The sequence below is a fragment of the Homalodisca vitripennis genome, chromosome 1, assembly GCF_021130785.1.
Source record: "Homalodisca vitripennis isolate AUS2020 chromosome 1, UT_GWSS_2.1, whole genome shotgun sequence".
Classification (NCBI taxonomy): domain Eukaryota; kingdom Metazoa; phylum Arthropoda; class Insecta; order Hemiptera; family Cicadellidae; genus Homalodisca; species Homalodisca vitripennis.
The window spans coordinates 183,232,996-183,249,019 of record NC_060207.1 but is presented as its reverse complement, the minus strand read 5'-3'; the positions used below and the strand labels follow the sequence as shown (position 1 = coordinate 183,249,019).

General features: G+C 35.3%; 1 non-coding gene across 1 annotated transcript; it reads left to right on the top strand.

The window, feature by feature from the left end:
- Nucleotides 1-420: 420 nt before the first annotated feature.
- On the top strand, nt 421-493 carry Trnav-cac. Its single transcript has one exon. It is a non-coding gene; the product is annotated as a tRNA-Val (tRNA).
- Nucleotides 494-16,024: the final 15,531 nt, after the last annotated feature.

The window sequence follows — 16,024 nt, the reverse complement described above, 5'->3', positions numbered from 1 at the left end:
GCAAGTACCTTAATTTGGATAAAACTTAATAAATCGCATTCAAATGGAACACATATTTAACCAATTGTTTAATGTACGGTATTTAAAAATTAATTATATATCCGTTCTGAACTACCCTCCATTAACTTCCACTTTAATGGATAAACTGACAGAATATATCGAACACATTTTCTAACTATGTTCGATATACTCGTAGTTTCGTTTGTCCTTAATGGAACTTATTGTATTTAATAATAATTTATATATAAGAATATTTCACCTGTGTACCATTGCACAGGTACATTATTATGAATATACAGTAAATAATGTTTATAGTTATAATTATGTTATTATAAAGATATTTGACTTATCATTGCATAAATCTGAAATGTCAGCCAGCGTGACGCCCGGGTTCTCAAAATTCACCTCGCTCTTCACGCAGTTTCCGTAGTGTAGTGGTTATCACGTGCGCCTCACACGCGCAAGGTCCCCGGTTCGATCCCGGGCGGAAACAATTATTTTTGCCGTCAACCACTTCATTAATTGAACTAATTTATATATGTACAAGTATTTTCTACTTTGTTTATATTAAAACGGTCATATAATGCCAATAATTAAGAATGGTAGCTAATGTAATTAAGTTACGATGTTACGATATCGATATAATATTAGTAGTTTTTCGTTCATAAATGTACAGCTAGAGTAATTAATGAAGTCGTTCGTAGATTCACTTTGTATCAATAGTTTGTTCCAATGCTGAAAGTCGCCCATTAGTCATCTGCTTTTATTACATTTTATTGTTATTTTCTCCTTTTGGGTAAAATTGACAACTATCTAATCGATCTTACTTCCTTGAAATCCACAAACAAATCTCTCTGCATTGGTTGTTTTTGGCTTTGAGTAAGAATACCTAATTAATTGTTTATTTTTCTTGCCTGCAACTGTATAAGAACGAAAAATGGATACGAGATGGACACGATTTAATTGTACTATGAATTTCGATCTAAAACTTTTTTCAAATAGTTGCTTTAGACATAAATCAATAACTTAAATGTAACTCCCATTGACCAAGTGGTACTATAAAAATATGTAAACTAAATATTGCAAAAGCTATAACTTTTACAAATGTAAAACATTTTATTTTTAGATTAATTTAAATATGGTTTACTTTTTAATTTAATGCAATAAATAGTTTAACCTTATACAGCTTGTAATTACTTCTAACTATTTAAAGATGAACCTATACTTTTATTATGGTAAATGTTATGATCGTAATTTAATACCGTAAGAAACTAGCTCGCTAACTCGTTTAATATAATCAAACCGTTATTTTAACAGTATGATTTAATAGATTTTCTCAGTATGAGTAAATAACCGTGTCTGAGTCATTTCATGGTGTATTAATGTATTCAATAACATTACACAAATTACTGTTTTACTTTAAAACTTCTAAAATGCTTTACAGTTAAATTAATTTTGTAATTTTAATATCTGCACAAATTAATGTGAACTTTGACAAAGGGAATAGTATATCTACTTTTTGAAAACTCATTATATAAAAAAAAAAAATTAATCAGTCCTTATCAGAAAAACAGTAGATGGAGAAATTCACACTTCGATAGTCATTTATGCTATTTATTGTAGACCCTCAGGAATAAACCATAGCGTTGACCACATTATAACTGATATATATGAATATTACCATACGATGTTACTTCAACCCAGTTTATTTGTATAATAAAACCAAATGTTTAAACATTCTAGAAGCCACTCCCAGAAATTCAGATCTCCACAAAATCATAAATTTTGTATTGGGCCAAATCTGTGACTATACTTTACAAACGTTTTCTATATTATTAGCCCCAGTGAACTGTTTCCAAATTGTATGATGACGTCACCACTGCTGCACAGTAAAGCTTGGCGGAGGACAGTCAGAATCAATAACACGACCGCCACCTCAGTTAACCAAACTAATAACAATCATTACCACCAGCGACCAGCTGATCGCTCCCGGTGAAAGTGGACCACTGTTCGTCACCTCAGTATCACCATTATCACCGTCTAATGATAAGGTCCAGCCGCTGCCTCCGCGCTGCCCTCAAACACTGCTAACGGGGGTCAACTTGCGTAATAATCGGTTGTGAACGGTTCGGCTCTGTTTCTTCACTTGTTTACATCACGGTTTGTCTTAACGCCTACATCGGTTTAGGTCTAATCACAGTCGCGACTTGTTATAGGTCCCGTGGCCTAACTAGTTGTTGGTTTCGTTCCAACGGAGTACCAAGAGTCCAACGGAAAGTCTTTGCAAAACTTCTTTGTTTGAAGTTTATTTTTGACGATGGAAGGATTGTGAAGGAAACAGGATTTTTCCAGGCATTTCCCATCTTTTAATGAAGCAAAAAATTCAGTAACACTACGTTTCAAGATCTGCAATCTGATCTCTTCTTCAGGTAAATAACTAACCTAACACATAATTACAAACTATTTTGTACACACATTATATACTAGTTTGTAATTAAGTATTATGTTAGGTTCGTTATTTACCTGAAGAAGAGATCAGATTGCAGATCTCGAAACGTAGAGTTACTGATTTTTTTCACTGAACGATGGCAAATGTCCGGAAAAAATTCTGTTTCCTTTACATAACTGTCTGTAATATTTTTCAGGATTACTGGCCTTTGTAATTTTGCCGCCATTTGACCTACTGAGGCCTAAATCCATCCAATTATTCCTTTGTCCAAAAGAATTCTATGTATAGAATTCCAAGATTCCTCTCTATCAAGATTTATTTTGCTGAACAGACAGTCAGACATCATCACGATTTTAAGAAGGAGCTAATGGGTTTCTTAATTTAGAAACATGTATACAACGCCTATAAACGTTTCATTTGTATTTATTCAAATGTACGAACGTATAAAATAAAAACGACTAGAGATAATTTGACGACAGCCTTTGATACTTATCGGACATACTGATTCTTTTTAGGGGTTGAGAATAAGGTTTGCAAATACGTCATTGGCATACTGAACACAAAGACCACTAACGCAATCAGAGAGAGAACGTGTTGGTTAGCTGGCACATCACGATGCTGGTCAACGTGAAGATAATCATTCATTAAGAATGAGCTGTTGCAAAGTTCAATGCTGCTGACGTTTCAGGAAAATATTTATTCTTCAGCTTTTATCTCAGCACAAAACGATCCGTACACTGTACCCCTCCCCCACCAGATTTGCATGTGCTAGCCGGCGAGGACTGGCAACTCATTACATATGCTTATTGGGTTTAAAATAGTATGGAGAATTGTGGGCAGCGGCTTCCTTTCTCTCTATCTGTTCTTGGCCCAGTTTCATTCTCATTCGTATTCATATTCGTTATTGCCAAAACCTGTTTATGTAATCATAAAACGTACAAGTTTTTTTTTGTATGAGATTAAAACTTGTTAATTTTTGAAAAAAAAAAGAATATTTTATTCTACTGTTATCTGTTACGTAGATCAGCTGAAGTTACGATACTTGCGTGTGAATCACTGTGCAATATGTTAACAGTCCCTCGATATAACTCGCCTTCCTGCGTTTCACAACCCATTGTGCCGGTATCGCATCCCTATCACGTCCCACGTGAATCCTTCATGGTAACAATGGACGGTAGGGGAGAACCATTGTTATCTCTTCAATTACGAGTTTATTTCCAGCCTAGTTACCTGGACACCCACCGGTGTGTAGTGAAGTGATGATACTATAGACACTGTAAATTGTTGAGAGTACGCATTGTGCTGTAAGTATCCACCTTGAGTTGTCCACACTCTTCTATACTACCGCCTTAGTTACTGCCGCGTTCGTTTAAATATAACGGCAATTTTCAGGGTTGTACGAGATAACCCAAGTAACTATGCTGTCTAAAATTGTACCCCTCATCAAGGCCCCCCCTGCTCCCCTAGATATCTACGGCCCTGCAGACTTTGCATAAACAGAAGTTCTGACTTATGCGAACGCCGGTTGTCGATGTAACGGAGTTGCCGTTTCAGATTTCACTGCGAGATTCGCATAATAAACAACCCGTCTTCTGGCTGACACGCTTCGAATCTGCATTGCAGTATCAATGGTTCCCCTCGTAAAAATTATATATCTCAATGTACACTCATAGGACGAGCAATGGGTCTAAATAACTATTCTACATGAAGAAGACGGCTGTTAAAATCCGTTTTTACCATTTTTAAACATTATGTACAGGAATTCAGTATTGTGTAAATAAATTCATATTCAATACATACATCTTTAATTTTAATTTTAACCATATCAGCAGATCGTTTCTCAGAATTTCCGTGATGTGATACGAAAACTGAATAAGGAATGGAACAAATAAATCTTGTTTCCAGCATGGAAAGTAGTCCAAGCAAAGAAATTAAATCTTATAGACATATCAAACAATTAGGACAAAACACATCATATCTCCAGTACGTATTAAAAACAGAAAATATAGTTACAGAGGTAATGTGTTGTAAGTAATAGTGTAAAATAAGGTATTACACACAGTGTCGCGTAACAGGATTCGCTGAGGTTATTTACACAATTTTTATAGTTACATTTGTCACATTTTAAAATGTCAAATGACTTTCTCAGTTTCTTTACACATTATTTTATGTTACTGCTTCTTCCTTGCCATCATTGTTATCCAAAGTAAAAATGTTTGTTAACGCTCATGTAAATCCCATGAGTAACATGTACCATTATCGAACTGAATTTTACCTATACATAAAGGAAGCTTCAAGCAAAATTTCAAGTCTATAGATTAGTTCGTTCTCGACATATCGTTCAAACAGATACACAGAATGATTTTCAACCGCTTATCACTTCGCCAACGCTCAGCCTATAAATGTGGTAGAAGTAATGTATTGACTTCTACATGTGTTTTGTTTTTTTTTTTTTTTTTATATACTGGTCAAAACGAAAAACCATTAAACATATAGCTACTTGGGAGGAGTGACATGTGCGTAATACTGTGTTGGTCTTAAACAAAGTTATGAGTAAAAATAAATAATCCAAATTTTAAAAACAGTGTTTGTTATTATAAAATATCTTAAGTTAATTAATTATTCTGGTAAGTTATAAACATTATTTGAAACAATTATAAAATAGTTTTTATTTAATATTCTGTACGATTATTTAAGCACATAAGTTTACGCTTCAAAAATATTGAAAAAAAGTTTTTATTTGAAGACATGCTCTTAAATTTCTTGATACATTATTATATGCTATCATTATAGCACGTATGTGTAGGGTATTTTGCACAGCATCATTAATATGGTCAGTACCACCTGCGTGGAAGTACAAATAAACCTTATAAGGAGCATTGCCATTAAGTGTGTGAAAACTTCAATATAAATACTGACTTTTTTTGGTTTTGCGAATTATCTTTAAATTCAGTTATTGAATGTCTCGTGTTGAAGAAGGTGATGTTCATACAAGTATTTTCATTGTTAATGTGATAATGACGATAACTCAAAACGCAATGACTGGTTATAAGAAGCAGAGTAGAAATGTGACTCTCCAATTCTCAAATCCCACTCCCTCAATTTCCTTTTAAGTACTAAATTAGCAAATACTTATCATTACGTTTGCAAACCAGCTTTCACCTAATGACCGGCAGTTCGTATCTCCCGCTGATAGGATCTTTAATATTTTTGGTCTAAATATGTGATATTGAGAGTGGTCGCTCGCAATTAAATCCAAATAACAGGTGGTCGCGGGTCATATTAGTCCGATCCCACACTTTCTCCCGCCTCCGCCACCCCCCCCCCCCCCCCACCACAGTATGTCTGTCCTCTACTGTCCGAGTTTCTCCCTCTGTGGAGAGAATCACACATTTGTAAACATGAGCGAGACTGCACAGCGGAGCGGCGCTGCTGATACCCTGATAGTCTTTCCCTCGGAAATCGTGACACGCAGCAGTTTCCGTCACGTTTATTAAATCAATTTTGATAGAACTCGTGATTGTGGCATTTGGCATCACTCACGGCTCCGTAGTTTTCTGAGGTTTTTTCAATATCAATACAATACAATATTTGTATATTTTATTATATTAATAAATATAATACAATACAATAATTTTTGTATATTGTATTGCTTGTAATTTTGTCACTAACAAGCGAATCCCATGCAGCATATCGTGATCTTCTTCTCTTATTCAGAAACCTCCAATAACTCTGTGTTCTTATCTGCTCTCTGCCTATTAAACTCAAATTTCAATATTATTTATTATACTAAATGCCTTTCGTATTCATACAAAACTAAAATAAGAACTAATAATAAAACTCGCATGTAATTATTAAATTAATTAAACTTTACTTATCAGTTAAAATTCATACTTTTGATTGTGTAGGACGGACGATAGGATGATACTATTGCACCCATTAATAAAATCTGTTGCCAGTCAAAAGTTTGTGGTTGTACGCTAAGTATTACTAATAGAACTCGCATGTAATTACTAAATAATTAAACTTTAATTATCAGTTAAAATTAAACTAATACTTTTGATTGTGTAGGACGATAGGATGATACTATTGCATCCATTGCTAAAATCTATTACCATTTAAAACTTTGTGGTTGTACGCTATCTAGCTACAATCAAACGTATTAAAGAATTTAGTCTACGTTGAATAAACTCAAACTTCATGTACATTTCATTTATGAAAATTAATTCATTACTTGGAAACTCAAATAGATTACAAGTATACAAAATATTTTGCATGGTAACACTATAGTCCTGATTGCTATCCACAATTTGCCGCATTACATAGAATATCAAAATTCCAACCTGATGATCCTTATATGGGTACAAGATCTGTTTATATATATATATATATATATATATATATATATATATATATATATATATATATATATATGTTCAAATCAGAGCTAAGACTTGGAAAAGAAAAGTCATCTGAAAATGCAGCCTACATTTTATGTAATGTATTTTTATTCTTGCGCTGTGTACAAATATCAGTGATACAAAAACTTTTTCTTGTACGAATGTGATGAAACGTGATAACGGAATAAATCTTCCATGTTACACCGTATGTGTTTTAATTATAATAATTACACAACAATAAAATTATGGTATCACATCGTTTACGTTGTGTCACTTTTATCAGCTGGTAATTTCCCTGGGTCCCTAAACCCCTTTAATTATACACAACTAGCTCTTACCGACTGATGTTGCGTTTTAATCGATTAGCATTAATTACGGTGATCAGTGCATCGATTAGCGCGCGACAATAAATCAGTGTGCGCCGCATGAAGGTTAGCGTGATACCGGACTTAATTGGGGTGCAGGTCCGGGGCGCAAAACATTTTGACAGCTACAGATGTCCCCGAGCGGGCCGCTCAAATTTGATCACGAGTTACAACTTACTCCGGGGCTATTTGTGTCACTCAAGAGCAAATTAATAATGTTTCCCGCGCTAATGGCGATCACACCTCGGCTATTGGTCACCGGTTTCGCAAGTTATTTGCATATTGCGCATGCGCCACAACGGGCCAGGCGCCCGTCGACGCCACAAGTGCCTGGGGCCTCGCTATTAGCATAGTAGTCCGGCCCAGTACGCTCACACACACACACACACACACACACACACACACACACACACACACACACACACACACACCGTCTCGTGCTCTCCACGGAATGGATTTATTACTTGGTCGCTTGCCGATGCGATGAAGACCCACGCGAGAGTAATGTTGTTGCCTAATTGATTCTATTAACATAGTACTATGACCTTAGCAACAATCACAACATAGACCGGCGCCTCCAACTTGTTAAATGTCTCTTACTGATGAGGACGTATATTATGTCAGTTTTATACGATGGTAATTAAAACTTTTCAGACATTGGATCGAAGTAGTGTTTAACGTTAGCTCGATTAGGTCCAATTTATGTATTTTTGCATTGCTAAAGCAATGATGAAAACTAAGGATCAATCTTCGTTTTTTCGCTTTAATGTTTGCCAATTTTGTGAAGTACAAAAATTACCGATGGAAAATAAATAAAAATTAAAAATCCGTGAGGGAATCAAATTTTCATTGAAGAAAAATCTAAAATAAATACGCCTGCCTCTTTAGTAAGTGTCCAACTTAAGTGTCAAAAGCTGTTTAGTGCCAGTTACCTTTGGATTACGTTCTTGAATATTATAATATTTTCCAAAATTCTAAAATATTCCGGGAAAATTTTCCTATTTTTTTCATCATAAAAACTGTGTTCGGACTTCAACGAATAAAAAAAAGAATTAACCGAATTTGTCTAGCCGTTCCCGAAATTAAGCGTTAGCAATAAATTTAGAGATTTATTTCTATTGATGATGTTTTCATCACCATCATGGTTATACATAGAACCAATGTAAAAATATTAATTCACGATCAGCCGAATAAACGAATGACGTACACTATCATCGAACTCAATGTTTCTCATATAGAAATGAAGCTTAGTGCACAATTTCAAGTTCATAAAACAGTTCGTTTCCTAGATAAGTACAAAGTGTTAAATACAAAAGCATAGGCCAACAAAGGGTAATTATTCGTGCTTTTATACTTTAATTTCAAATGTGTTACAATTTAAAGCTGATGAGCTATGATCATCGACAGCAAGAGGGAATAACAACGTCTATATAAACACAAAAGCCAAAGTATAAAGGTTAAGTTTTTTATGTGACAGCTTCATCTCGTATATCTTTATTGCTATAATTTTAATGTGGTATCCACGTTGAAAGATAAAACTTTGCCTAATAATGGTAATAGATCAATGTTAACATTGGGAGCATAACGGGTTTTGGTCACATTCTATATTAATGTAGCACATAATCAGCTGTTAGATGATAAAATCAGTTGAGACAAGAGACAGTGAAAGCCAGATTGACGGTTTTTGGCTAGTTCTTTGCCCAGAACTGGATTCATTACAGCCACACAGGTAGAAGTCGGTCAAGAGCCAGTTTTATGATTGCTGATTTCAGAGAAGTCTTGTCACTTTTCATTACATAAATGTACCATTTATAATGATGAACAAAAAGATATTTTATTATGTTTTATTATCAAATAAGCATTTTAATTGTTTTAATATATGGATCATAAATAATTCAGAATTGTCAAATGTCATTTATAAATATTACATAATTGTAAATAATATAAAGAACAGGTTCAAAATTGCGATCCAGGCTGCTGACATCTAATGTGTTAAAATCTGATATATCAGAGACAAACAGTGGTGTAGCTTCAATAAATGTTTAGGTATATGCATTGGGAACTTATTATTCAAGAACGGTCTCAAAGATCAACATGGTTATTGGCATTAAAAATTCTTTGTAATTTGTCAGAATACTGAAAAATTGAATTAAATTAGAACTACATTTAACTAATAAGTGAGAATTGAACGACAAATCTTGTAAATAATTTATATAGTTATGTTTAAGTTATAGTTAAGTTCAAGCCACATATTTAATTGTATATTATTCACGATAGGTATGAATTTGTTTCTTTTGAAACCACGGCTAGGATTTCGTCCATTACATCAAGTGCAGTAAGTCAACGTTGTACTTAGCTGATCCCGGAGAAGAACACGATTGATAAGTAGGAAGGGGGTGGATAGGTTTCCTATTCTGCCCGCATGTAGTTCAAAGTACCACAACACCAATAGAGATCGCGTTTAAGTCAACAAAGAGGCCGTGGGCAAAGACAATCGACCAAAGTTAGTAACCAGAACCATCGCTAGTGTTGTGCTAGGCCCAACCAACAGGTCGCGCTATGAACAGCTGTCCCAGTGATACTTCTGTGTTTTCTCTTTTCTGTGCATCTATCCGATCTATATTTGGGTTGTTCGATAGGACAAGATGAGCTGTACCGTGTTGATGAGGAAAATACTGGTGATATTGTCTACTAGACGACTACTAGTTCTTGAGTGTGGCTGGCTTTCTCCAGAAAGTAGGTTTTCATAAGCGTGAGATACACATTCCTGTTTCTTAGCGAATCGCGTTCACAGGATCACAAATGATTACAGCTATACGTGATCGGATAGTTGGTCCAGAGTGTCCTATATCCAGGCAAAATTAACAGGATCGGTATGTTTGCACATTAATCCTCTCACAACGCATTTTCATCCTAGTTTTTCTTATCGGTTTCTCTTGTGCTACTGATTCAACTTGTCATTTACGATGTTATATTTCGCAATACGGGAACACATGTTTTAGCCTCGTCTGTTATTTATGTCACGAGATGAACTTCTTACTCCTTTCAGATCTTCAACATTTTTGTAAGGTCGTAGCTTCCATGTTACCAACAAACTTGTGTTAACACCACACCCTGTTCGGTAGCAAACATGTTCTATAACCTGATCATTATGAACTTCTGTCGTGTAACCTACAATAAAACTATTAATAAATGTAAAACTCTATATTGAAAATGATGTAGTAAATGCAACTGCGTTTCCTGCAACACTTAAGAAGGCAAAACCGCCTACTGAAATCAATCGTGAATGTGGGAGTCGAAGAAAATATAAAATAATAATTGCCCGTAAACTACCCCTGTATATGGACTCGGGCCAGACACCTTCCGGGAAATTAGCGTTCTCATAAATATAACTCTCCGTTTTGTTAAACAATGATTTGTAAGTGTAATAAACCATTAAGACACCGATCATAAACGTAAATCTCTGTTGTAAGAAGATATTCTTATGCTTTTAGTTCGCACTTTACTTCAGAGATATCGACCCAACCTTGGTAAACTATTAGTCGAGGCTTTTACGACCGTAGGAGTAGGCAGTTATAACGATACTCTGAAGTATGACAAGAGAAGTGGGCTCATATGTGCAACCGGGGTTGTTTGTAGATCCCGCAGAGTCTCAAGGTTCGGCCTTCAGAATTGTTAGAGGCTAACTTGCCTTGTGTTGTCAGCCAATACCATTACATTACCGCCGCTTTTATATGGATTGATACATTGAAGTAATGGATACTGATTTGACAACTGAGCAAATAAATAATAAACCTATACAACGGAGTACCAAAGGATCTAACAGAACATAGCGAAAGTCATCGCAATAAAGAACTACCCTTTTATCTTTCGACTAGAACTAACTCTGATAATATTCGGCATCATATGATATGGATGCAATGAATATAAAAACAAGTTATTACACTTATTATGGTGTGTTTGATATATAGACCTGAAGAAGGCCAGGATCTCAATACGCAAAAAAGTTGATTCCATTATAACAATCCATATTATTTGCTTGACCTCAAAATTAACTAGCACCATATGATATGATGTGTGCGTGCGTGCGTGCGTGCGTGCGTGCGTGTGTGTGTGTGTGTGTGTGTGTGTGTGTGTGTGTGTGTGTGTGTGTGTGTGTGTGTGTGTGTGTGTGTGTGTGTGTGTGTGTGTGTGTGTGTGTGTGTGTGTGTGTGTGTGTGTGTGTGTGTGTGTGTGTGTGTGTGTGTGTGTGTGTGTGTGTGTGTGTGTGTGTGTGTGTGTGTGTGTGTGTGTGTGTGTGTGTGTGTGTGTGTGTGTGTGTGTGTGTGTGTGTGTGTGTGTGTGTGTGTGTGTGTGTGTGTGTGTGTGTGTGTGTGTGTGTGTGTGTGTGTGTGTGTGTGTAAAATTGCAAGTTATTAAGACATAATTGAATGTTTTTTGAGTAAATTTATATGAATTGTCCTTAAAAATTGTCTATTATAACTCTATACACAACCCTAATCCATTTATTGATAATTGCTACACTGATGTAGATGTGATGTTGCAGGCAAATTTGGCTGGCCTTTCAGGTGCTCGCTAGGAAATAGCTGTAACATTTGCATAATCTCATAGCGGAAATCCGTGATAATTGAATTGTTTCTAATCACAAAATATTCCAACAAATTACACGTTAAACTTTGATGACCTTTGGACAGACATTTTACCCTGAATGTTCACAAAAGTTTTGAATTACAACATGTTCGATACTATTAGAACTTTGCTCCCCTTCCAGACTTAAGTGCTTTCACTGGAACGACTTTCATCACTGCCCACATCAACCAATTAATTAATCAACAAGTTCTATTAAAACCGGACGAAACACTGTGCAACTCTAGAATTTGACGATTTGACTAGTACGTGTCGCAACCCGTACTGACTAATATATGTTTCAAACCACTACTGACTAATATGTGTCAAACATCACTATAGAATAATGTGTGTCACAAACCACTACTGACTAATGCGTATCACAAAGCACTACTGACTAATGCGTGTCACAAACCACTACTGACTAATGGTTGTCACAAACCAATACTGACTACAACGTGTCACTAGCTACAACTGACTATTGCGTGTCATTGTTTGCTTGTTCACGCAAATTCATTATATGTATCGGAAACTGGATTTTTCCAGACATTTACTACCGTTCATTGATTTTAAATAAATCAATAACACTACGTTTCGAGATCTGCAGTCTGATCTCTTCTTCAACTGAATAACTAACCTAACACATGACTACAATCTATAGTCAATAATCAATTTTTTATTGCGGAGACAAAATAAATTTGTATGGCAAACGTCAAATATGTTAAAAATTTGGACATACATACCACATCGAGCTCTCATTCAGACATACATTTGATCACTCATTCCACGTTCATCCATCACCAATAATTCCCACTTTCGTTCGAGAGTCAGTCTTGTTATTGTGTGGTCTCCCAGTCATATTCCAGAAACTCTTTTACATTGTAAAATGCATTTGACGCTAAACAGCGTTTTAAACGTGTTTTTAATGCCTTGAGCGTAGAGGCTTTTCTTAATTCATTAGGCAATCTGTTAATAAAATGAACCCCTGCCTGTGAAGGCAAGCGTTCATAAACCACCGTCCTGTGTCTCCGTTCGGTGGTTGTCTTTGCCTCTAGTCCCGTACGAATGAATGTCTCGGCCCGTAATCAAGGCACATTTAGACATACAATACAACGTTGTTTCTAAAATGTAGAGGCTAGGCAGAGTTAACAGTTGCAACCTTTTGAAAGTTGACCTGCACGACTCTCTAAACTTCAATTTTGCAATGGTGCGGATCGCTCGCTTCTGTAACTTAAACACTCTTGAAAATTGTTTACTTGCACAGGCACCCCACAGTACCAATCCGTAAGTGAGGTGTGGATAAATCAAGCCATAATAAGCCGTTATCAGAACTTGACTTGGGCAGTATTTGGCTAGAGACCTCAGAACATAAATGCCTGAGGCTAATTTTGAGCAAACGTGATCGATGTGAACATTCCATGTCAAACCTTGATCAAGGTAAATTCCAAGGAATTTTGAGGAAATAGACTTCTTCTAGTATTGTATCCGCTAACATAACGCTAGGTCCATACTCAAAGTCTACTGGGTTTAAAGTGAAATTTAAAACGTTAGATTTAGATGAATTTGTATTTAGATTGAGGCTATGAAAATGTTGGACATAATTGTTCATTCCAACAAATGCGTTACGTTCCAAATCTGATTTCGAAGATTCCTTAAAACAAAGAGTCGTATCATCAGCATACTGCACGATTTTCCCGTGTGGCAGTGATGATTTTATGTCATTAACATAAAGCAGGAAGAGAATTGGATTGAGAATGGATCCTTGAGGAACTCCATAACTCATATTCACAAAATTTGAAATATGATTAGAAATTTGGACAACTTGAGTTCTATGACTTAGGAATGAACTAAGCCATGTGAGAGGCACGCCTCGAATGCCATGTGATTCCAGTCTATCAAGCAGTGTAATATGATCAACACAATCGAAAGCTTTAGATAAATCGAGAAACACACTTAAAGTGTGATTTCGACTTTCCAATCCCTCTACAATCATATCGACAAGACCCACAATTGCATCTATTGTCGATTTGCCCTTTCTGAATCCAAATTGGTCATTTGAGAGCTGATTGTGTTTATTCAGAAATTGAAGCATTCGCACTAAAAACAACTTTTCAAATATTTTGCTTAAAATAGGCAAAATAGAGACAGGCCGATAGTTATTCATGAGTGTAGGGTCGTCTTTTTTAAAGATAGGGGTTACTTTTGACATCTTCAGGAGTGAGGGAAAATCTACGTTAAAAACCAAATCCTTCCCGTGCGTTGTAACACGCATAATTCAGGAATCACAACCGCAACGACACTAACTCTAATACATATAAAAAAAACAAATCTCAACACTAACTATTTAAACTGAACTACAGAATACAGGTCACAATAGATCTGCATTCACCGACCTACCAACCACCTATAAAGCTGCGGACCAGTTTTTTATAAAAACTAACCAGAAGCCAACAGTAAATGGCAATCGTCACGGTAGAAACATGACAAGATGACGGCAAAAAGGAGGGAACGGGATTGGTTGTTTTTTATTATTGGTTCATTCTGGATGAACTGTTTAAAACCATACTGTAACTCCGCATTGTTTTATTACAATCATTGCATGTATCAGATGCTCACAAAGAAACTGGTTCTCTCTGACCTCAGGGTTTGATCTCACTGGCCGTGAAATTTTCTATTTTACTCTTATTGCAGTAGTAATGCTAGCTAGAGTTTCTCCTCTTGGCAACCATATTCACAGTTACTCTTCGCATCAAATCATTATTATGATTTCTTACCCGCATTTCTTTTGGAGCTCTCAAGTCTTTGGATCAATTTCAGTCACAAAGGAAACGGTAAAAGACATTTTTCAACATCTCTCCATCATATTCTTCAGAGCATTCGACGTACAAGAAAGGGTTTCGAATAAGTCAATGTTGGATCCTATTACAGTTTTCAGTGAAGTGTAATCGTATGTTGATTGATAATTCAATTGTATATGGCGTATAAAATCCATGGATAACCCCAAATATTCTTTTTAAAACCCGAATTCGATACACAAACTATCAATATTTTAACGAAATTCAGTACTTTAAATATTCTTTATATTCTCCTTATGTGATTCTAAAAAAATGTGCACTATAAAAAATGGGGACCCTTTAAGTTTTCAATATTGTAATGAATAAAGCTTACGTTATGTGGCGTTAGGTTCTAACAACGAATATTTTTAAACTAATATTCATAAGTAAGCGTGTAATGTGACTTTTGCATAAACATCTCGTTAAGAAAGCCGTATAACATTATCTAACGTTTTATTGTTTTATCTGGTATGGTTTTAAGATATTGATTCGTTTCCAGACTTAGTTATGTATTATTACTTAACTTTTAAATCCCCTAATTAGCCTTATTGGTTACTAATATTTTCTGAAACATTTTCTCTTAATATACTATGTTTTTTTTTACTAAAACACGCAATTTATTAAAAATACAAAAGCTGACAAATTTGTTACGTTTAAAAGCCCCTTTAATAAAACGGCGTGGATAGGTCTCTGCGTTAGAATTAATTTTTTAAGAATTAACGAACTTACTAAAGATTAAAACTGAAGTAGTCATTCTACACAGGCTATCATTCAAATTAGTTGTCTATGATTGAGTCTATCGAGGAATTTGAATTAGCCAAAGAGTATTTCTGGTCCGTTGTTATGGATTCTCCAGATATATATTAGAGAACTAAAGAAACAGCAACTTGAAACGGAATTCGTAACATTTAACTTTAATTCTTAAATATTGCATGTTATAAGAGAATACCACTATTTCTAACATGTTGAATAAAATCTTATTTACAGCCAAAGGACGAGTGCGAAATAGAGTACAACTACACTCTAAATGTCTCGAATCCCTAGCTTTAGGATAGATACATTGTTGGACCAACGCACAGTAGCGTACTATGATTAGCGTAAAAAGTGTACTTACTTCGGTTGCTATTGCTCTCACTCAGGCAATTAGTCTACGATCACATTAATAATACTGATAACATTAATTAAGTTTTTTAGCCCTACAAAACTGCTAATACTCTTGTAATATATTTTGGCTCTACAATACTATCATGATCAACCTAGCGCGTAATACATGTCGTCAAGTAGGGCACATGATGACTTCATCTGCCTTCATCTGTGACGTTGTGGTAAAAGATTTTAGTGAATAAATTA